Here is an 8368-nt window from a genome sequence, read left to right on the forward strand (position 1 = left end):
GTAAATACAGCTCTCCTGCAGCATACAAAGTCATTAAAACTAGCTGCATCTTTACCAGCGTTGATAAGGGTTATTATAATAAAAACATATCATATATATTACTCTGAAAAGGTCCAATCTGCATATTAAGTACTTTTAATTTTGATACTTTAAGTATATTTTGATGCTAACCCTTTTGTACTTTTACTTGAGTAACATTTTGAATGCAGGACTTTTATTTGTAACAGAGTATTCCTGCACTCTGGTTCTTCTACTTTTAATTAAAAACACAATCTGAGTACTTCTTCCAGCTCTGAAAACAGTCCTTATTTTTTCTGAAATATTGGGATTTTTGTTTGTAATTTTCTTTTTTAAGATATATCAGTTACTGGCAGGAAGTTAACATACTGTGAGTGCTTTGAAAGAGAAATACATTTACATAAATAAATACATTAAATGTATGTCGATTGTCTGCTTTGCCTTTGCCCCTTGGGATTCAGAAAAGTTTCATTTTACACACCTTTTGAAGAAAAACGAAAGTGAAACCTATAAGAAACATCAGGCTCCCTGCCACACATCTGCATACGTAAGCAAACTGGGCATGGCGACCAAAGATTGGCCACAACGATTGGCTAAGGGAGGGTTTATAAGCAGCCACTTCATACAGTTTCTTTCAGTAAAAAAATTCATGATAGTTTTGTTTGTCAACAGAAAGAAGAAGAGAAGGAGTAAAAGGAACATTTATAATTTATCCAAAGCAGGGGCTGGCTAATCTTGTTACTTTCATTAAAATAACATTGACTTAAATCTAATCGACCAGTTTCATTTAACTAAATTACATAACAAAAATATATATCAGGGGAATTTTTGTGTTGGTAACGATAACTGTCAGCCCCTGCTTTGCCGGGCTTGGACCCAACTCTGGTGAGTCAGATCATGTTCAATACATTTTCAGTGTTATCAACATATACTGTGTTTTGTTTGTAAACGTTGGGGTTGGGTTTAGAACTTTTAAAAAAACGATAACGTTGTGTTATGATAAGCATAAAACTAATAAAAACTTAAAAAGCCATAGGCCTACAAACTTTTACTTTTACATTTGTTACCATCTAACTGTTCTGTCTCTTTGTTTCTCCAGAGGAGTTTAGACCTTCTCACCATGCAGGTACTCGACACTATTGTATTTGTATATATACATTTATATATAAATATATATTAATGCTGTCAAAATTATCGCGTTAACGGCGGTAATTAATTTTTTGAATTAATTGCGTTAAAATATTTAACGCATGCGCAGAATGGCCCGCCCCATACATCCCACCAGTGGCAGCGCCAGGGTATGGCTGGGGTAGGCTACACATACCCATACCAAGAAATGGCTTAGCCCCACCATGAAAAATGATGTTAAAGTAAGCAAAATAAAGTCCGCCAACTCGTGCGGAGTAAATTGAACAGACAGCAGTTAGTAAGATTGATTTCAGTAGCCACTTGTCTGGAAATACCAAAGACTAGAAACGGTTTTGAAAACTTTTGTCACGTAGTGATCGTTTTCTTAATAGAACATCTTTGATAATGTCTTCTGGCCAATCAGAATCAAGATAACGGCGTGGTGTTGTTGCAGGAAGTCCCGACGGAAAATACTTTTGCTGTAGTACATCTCAATATACATCGATACAACATTACGTGTTGATAGAAATCAACACGTAATGAAATAAGACCCCACGGTTTGATGATTGATAGGTGTGTGGGCTGTCTTTCATTTTGACACACAGAACAATGTTATAATAAACATACATACATACATACATACATACATATATACATACATACATACATACATACATACATACATACATACATACATACATACATACATACATACATACATACATACATAGGCTACATACATACATACATACATAGGCTACATAGGCTACATACATACATACATACATACATACATACATACATACATACATACATACATACATACATACATAGGCCTACTGTGTGTTAAATGGATATATCCGCATTCTTTCATTTATCTTTCCATTCCCACAACAATATACATAAAGAAATTGAATATTTTGGACATAGTTCGTATGGTGATTAATCATGATTAATTCATTTTTAAGCTGTGATTAATCTGATTAAATGTTTTAATCGTTTGACAGCCCTAATATATATATATATTGAAATTACTGTACATCTGTTTAGCACATTCATTTTGTATTTACTTAAGCTTCTGCACTATTTTATGTCTTAAATTCAAATGTTTATTCATAGGTTATCTACTTTTATACATATTTGTTTGAGCACTGGTGGGAAGAGCTTGAAATCTAAGCATTTCATTGCCATCAAATGCTTTTCCTGTAACTGCTTATCAAACTTTACAGAAACATTTGAATAGAGGATAATTTCCGTTTTCCATGCCATGTTAATATACTGGACAAGTGAGACACATCTCTTTTTATTTGATTTCATTCCAGAAACAAAACTTTAAAAAAAAAATGTTACTGAACATTTGCAATTTGAACAGTATTGCTCAGCTTTACTTATTGACATACAGGGTTCAAACAAAAGGCTAAAATGCAGGATGGAAAAAGAAGCTTTAGAAAATGAAGCACTACCTCAAATGTGCATGCAGCAATACCACAGGCAAAGCATTCAGCCGTTCCTAACAGACATGTTTTCCACTAATGACAATAAAGACTTTAACATCAGAAGATGGTAACATTTTGTTTTCTCCACTCAGACGGACAGAAGCAGACAACAAGATCCACAAGTGCCTGAGAGTGAAGAGATGTCTTCATCCCCTTCCACCGAGCCAGAACCCTCCTCACCCCAAAGGTATCGTCTAAGAAATAAAATGCTGTATTAACTGAAACTAGTTAAGTAGTAGTTACTAGGTATTGGGTCCCATGGAACTGAGTCAAGTAAATGTAAAAATACAGCTTTCAGTGGGTCGAATGAGTCGATCATAGCCAACTTTAATATTTATTTTTCTCTAACATTGATCAGTCTGCATTCAAGTTACAGAAAGACACTTAACACGTCACCACAACTTGATATTCAACAGCTTGTTTTTATTTATCTTTGTCTAAACCTTCTTCAGATCTCAATATAAAATATAAACATGTGAAAGTAAACTTATGCAACTCATCATTCCGTTTTTCTTCTCCTCACTGTGTTATTGTACTGAACTCCAGTATATAGCATTATATATATATATAGTTTGTTTCTATTCACAACAAGAAGAGATCTTCAATCCAACACATCGCCCTTTAGCACACTTAACAAAGTTAAATCAGCCATTGACAATCTGTTAGCTTTTGACAATATGCTTTATGAATTCAGTACATGCAGCATTGTTGTGCTAAAAGTTAAATAACAATCTTAAGCATATTGTTTTGTCCTGTGAATAAAGTAAAACCTTTATATTTATTTTTAGGGAAGAAGACCAGCATCAGGAAGATCGTCCCCTTGCCATTGATAATAATTCAAAGATATCAACAACAGCAAATATCAGTCAAAGTCCAATTGAACTATATGGTATATATATAGAATTTCTAAATGTGTTGGTTGCAAATCTTCTACCAAATGACAGCCTCTTTAACTTCAGCTTTTTAAAACGGATTTTGTTTACACTAAAACATATTAAGCATTACATAATTGATCAAATTGAGCAACAAACAAATGTTTCTGACAAAAAGCTTTTTATAAAATTCATGAAGTATTTTTCAGAGATACAACCTGGTATTGATGTAGCGTGTAGACCCATGCCATATTTCCTAAAACACCGTCCTAAGGACCCCCATACACAACGTGCAATTGCTGGTGTTGTACTTAGAAACGGTAAAATAATGAAGTCTAAACCTGTTTATCCAGTTCATCGTAACAATACAGCCTCCTTCACCGAATTTACCAAACACAGTGAGGAAATCTTATTTAAAGAAATTAATAAATTATTGCAGGAATATGGAGCCAAAGTTCTATACATTTTTATATATACCTATTATAGTCCATGTTTAAAGAGAGGAAAGAAATATTGTAACTGTATGACTCAACTTTATCAGAATGCCTATCAATGGGACAGGAAATTTGGCATTTTGACTATACTGTACTTCTCAGAGCCTTGGGGATTAAGTGGACCACATACCTTAAAAGATTTAAAGTATTCTGACATCTCAAGTACCAGCAGTGCTCTTTATCCATATGATGAATTTACACTGGACATAAAAGAATTCAAAACAAGCAATGTATTTTCTTTTATTAAAGAAGTTGAAGATGTACTCAAAAAGCAACTAAGGGAAGACCTTTTGTCTGCTCACAAACATCTTCGCGGGTTGAGAGATAATTCTGAAGGATTTCTGAAAAGTCAGCATTTGATGCATGGATTGAAATACATAGACTCACTCCAATTTCCTGAAAAGGTCCATAAAGACATCATTGACGATTTGAAAAAGAATTGGAATGAATTGGTTAACGATTGTTCAATGTCTCCCATTATAAAAAAATGGACATCAGTCCACAACAATGCAATAGTCAAACCCTTTTTGGGTGACAGCGGCTTCTTACAGATTTACCCGGTCCCGCCGGGCGCTGAGGTGGAGGAGGGAGATTATGTTGAATTGAATGATACTTCATTTTGGTCAGAATGTATGTGACACGACATTTTATTTTATTGTCATTACTATATTTTGATATATTTATATATATGTAAAAAATATATATATTTGAATTTGACAAAACATTGACCTTAACCTTTCGATAGTTATTTTTAATTGTAATTAGTGCTCTAATTATTTTTGAACTCAAGTGTTTGTCTGGATGTTTGTTGTCTGCATCTGTCCTGAGCTCTTAAATAAAATAAATAATAAAAACTCACATTGAAACTGTGTTGGCTTTGTTCCCTCATTAGCAACTAAATGTCCCTGCCTGTTCAACAGGTGTGTGGACATGAGCGAGACACGTAAGTAGGCGAGGACAAAGAAATGGACAAAGAGATAGAGGGTGGATGGAGTAAAGGCAGGAAGGACATAATCCACATTTGACTATACCCGAAATCATCAACTGGATCTCCTACCAAAATGAGTTAAATAACATAATGCAGAATTTGACAGGACAAAGTAGTTTGAACTATACTTGTTCCTTTATGTTACCTAACAATATAGAAGAAGGGGAAAGGGAACAGCCATTCAGTCGTTGTGCGTCTTTGTCACAGGAATATCTCTCTGCCTCTAATACGCCTGCACAGGTGTGGGATTTCTGAGAAGTTTAGAGGTGTTTTCATTTTTAGTATAAAGTTGTTGTTTTTTTTTGTGTGATATTTGTTTACATATTATACTATGATATTGTTTTCTGACAAACTACACTCTAATTGTTTTATCTCATGCTGCTCTATGAGTTTTTGTATAAACACTAAACTTTGACTTTTTTTTACCTAATATACTATGTCTTTTTTCACATGCTCTATTTTCAAATACTTTACTATGAATTTTTTCAACATGATATACTTTTAAGGATATTTTGGACCTACTCTACAATTATTTTGTACATGTTTGACTAAAAACATGTGTCTTACTTATATATACTATGATGTTTTTATTTTTTTTCAGATACTACTCAGATATTTATTTTGGATACATTTCAAAATAAAATACCAGAGTTGTATATTTTTGCAAAAGCCTATATTTTTTTTATATACTATGATGTTTTAAAATATATATATTATACAATTTGCTATTATTGCACGTCGCTTTGGATAAAAGCGTCAGCTAAATAGAAAGTCATGCTATGACCTTTTCTCAGATATCTTATGAAACACGACAGTAACGTTTTCTATGATATCTTTCCACATACTATACTTAGACTTTCCTTTTTCCAACATACTATAATAGTATAGTATGTTGAAAAATGTGATGTATGATCATAGTATAGTATGATTTTTTATTAAGTTCACAGCATACTATACTATGATATTCTATGACATTGTACTACATACATTTTTTTTTTTTCGCAAAAACACACTTTGAATTATTTTATGATATTTTTCCACAGTATATATGGCTTTGACTTTTTTCGTCGAACCGGCTTGATTTTCAAGATATTTTTAGACACATTTTTTTTCAGATACTACTCAGATATTTATTTTGGATACATTTCAAAATAAAATACCATAGTTGTATATTTTTGCAAAAGCCTATATTTTGACTTTTTTTCAACACAATATGCTATGACTTGTTTTCTCATATTTTTCGACACACTAAACCGTTTTTTACGACAAACCCATTTGAATTGGGTTAAAGATACTATATTATATACCCTTTTATGGTATTTTATAGTTTTAGAAAATACTACACAATGATTTTCTATACTTTTGAGTTACTATCCTGTGTTTTTTGAAGTAAAGATACCTGTACTATGACTATGCCTTTTTTCAGAACCAAGTCATCCTCCAGCTGCTTTCACTTCAGCGCAACAACAGCGCAAAATCAGAGCATAACAAAAGTCGTATTTATTTGATTGTTTAATTTAGTTTTTTAAATAAAACAAGATATATGGAGGTTGCTCCTTCCTCCTCACAGGGATTGTTTTCAACAGCACAAAAGATAGTGACCCTCTGATTTGATTTCCTTTATTAGTAGTTTCATTACTGATACATGACCTTGTCAGATACCATTGTCTCAGCACACATTGTAATTATTTTTCACATGGAGCTTTAAGAATTGGCACAAACCATATACAAATAAAAATACCTGTTTACAGGATTGATTTAAAACAGAGGAAATAAATTAACACATTTCTGCAAATGGCATGGACACAAGATCAAAACAAAGGGTTGAATCCTGATAAGAAATCATGTCTTTTGTATGTTGTAAACATGTGTTGGTCCTAAATACGTAAGAACTGATCTGAGTAGAGTACTTAGCACGATATGTGCAAACATCAGTTTATACTGAGTCTGTTATTTCATACTTTGTGAGGAAGAGAAGTTAAAATTAACGAGAAAATACAAAATAACATGTTAAATATAGAAAAATTAAATACAAAAATCGAGACGTCTAACACCAGAAGTCCAGTTCCAGCTTCTTCAGGTTTCAAAACATAAGATTGGTCAAGAGTAAGAATTTAAAAAAGCAAACAAATTATTAAAACATTAAATGTGTTTAAGCCCAGAGAATGAGTAAGGCAAGCAAGCTTATACTGTTTCTACAGTGAAGATTATTATTTACATTGTGTTCACATCTTATTTATTAACTCTGCCCGCAGTCGAGGTGGGGTTTGTCTCCCCCTAGGGGTTCAAACTAGTGTTACTCCGCAGACAGCAGTGCTGAGTGCAGAAGTAGTATCATGCTTTTAAATCTCTCATTAGAGCTCTTGGAAGAAACCACCATAAAGGCAGTGGCTGGCCACCAGAAGAGCCCACCACAGAACACAAGTCCAGTATGTTGAGAAACACCTGGAGCCTGGTCTGACACTTCCTCCACATCTGGAACAACAGCACGGGGATTAGAAACAAATTCCTCTGTCTCCTGATGCTAATTGTGGTTCAATTATTTCCATATTGCTTTGCTTAATCCTGGTTATTATATACATATTACAACGAGGCAGAGTGTCACCACGCAGCTGGGGGAAAGGAGGGGGAAAGTGCAGAGCTACTCTGTGACTTTCTTGAACACAAACAATACACACACCTCAACTGTGATGAAAGCAGATGTTGCTCACATGACTATGTATTGAACGGGGGTTATAGCTTTATCCTAAGAGGCCTGGTTATGTACAACCAAACATACTTTTTACCAACATCTTATGACCAAAAGAACAGAAGTGTGTTAAATAACAGGGTGGAGTCTATATGCAGGATAACTAAGCCGACACTAAACAAACCACTCCGTCAGCAGTACTGTACGAGATGAAAGTCACATTAAAGCAGTGAGGAAGCAAGTTGCTGAGAGCGAGGCGTTAACTTAGCAGAGTCAGACTCACTCAGGAGATAAACAGGCCGCTGCAGGGAAGCTGAACTCTTCCACAAGCTGAGATGCCCAATATGCAAGAAGTTAAAATAGAGAACCAAAACAGTTTTGATCAAAGTCCTCCAGTAAAGCAAGACAATTGCATAAGCTAGGACATGGGGGGTGAGCAGAGCTGTAGTTATAAGTGGCGATCTTTACGTGTGAAACAGCAATGAGGATGTTTCAACCAACTTCTTTCCGCTCAGTTAAAAAGAAAAAAAACTCAGGCCCAGTAAACTTAAAGCCAACTGGTGATCACCAAAAACAACAACTCAGGATTTCTATCATGGTCAAGTGCAGATGAGGACCCTGACTTGAGAGTTCTTTTTTAAACCAGAACCATTCAGGAGTAACCCAGAAGACACAAAAGGGGG

At 34.3% G+C, this 8368-nt stretch overlaps 1 long non-coding RNA gene across 1 annotated transcript; it reads left to right on the top strand.

Moving 5' to 3' along the window:
• Positions 1–675: 675 nt before the first annotated feature.
• On the top strand, positions 676–4874 carry LOC307034238. The gene is made up of 4 exons (XR_013806837.1): positions 676–903; positions 1118–1144; positions 2735–2829; positions 3431–4874. It is a non-coding gene; the product is annotated as an uncharacterized lncRNA (long non-coding RNA).
• The last annotated feature ends 3494 nt before the right edge of the window (positions 4875–8368 follow it).

This window comes from Notothenia rossii (genome assembly GCF_949606895.1).
Source record: "Notothenia rossii genome assembly, chromosome: 3".
Lineage (NCBI taxonomy): Eukaryota > Metazoa > Chordata > Actinopteri > Perciformes > Nototheniidae > Notothenia > Notothenia rossii.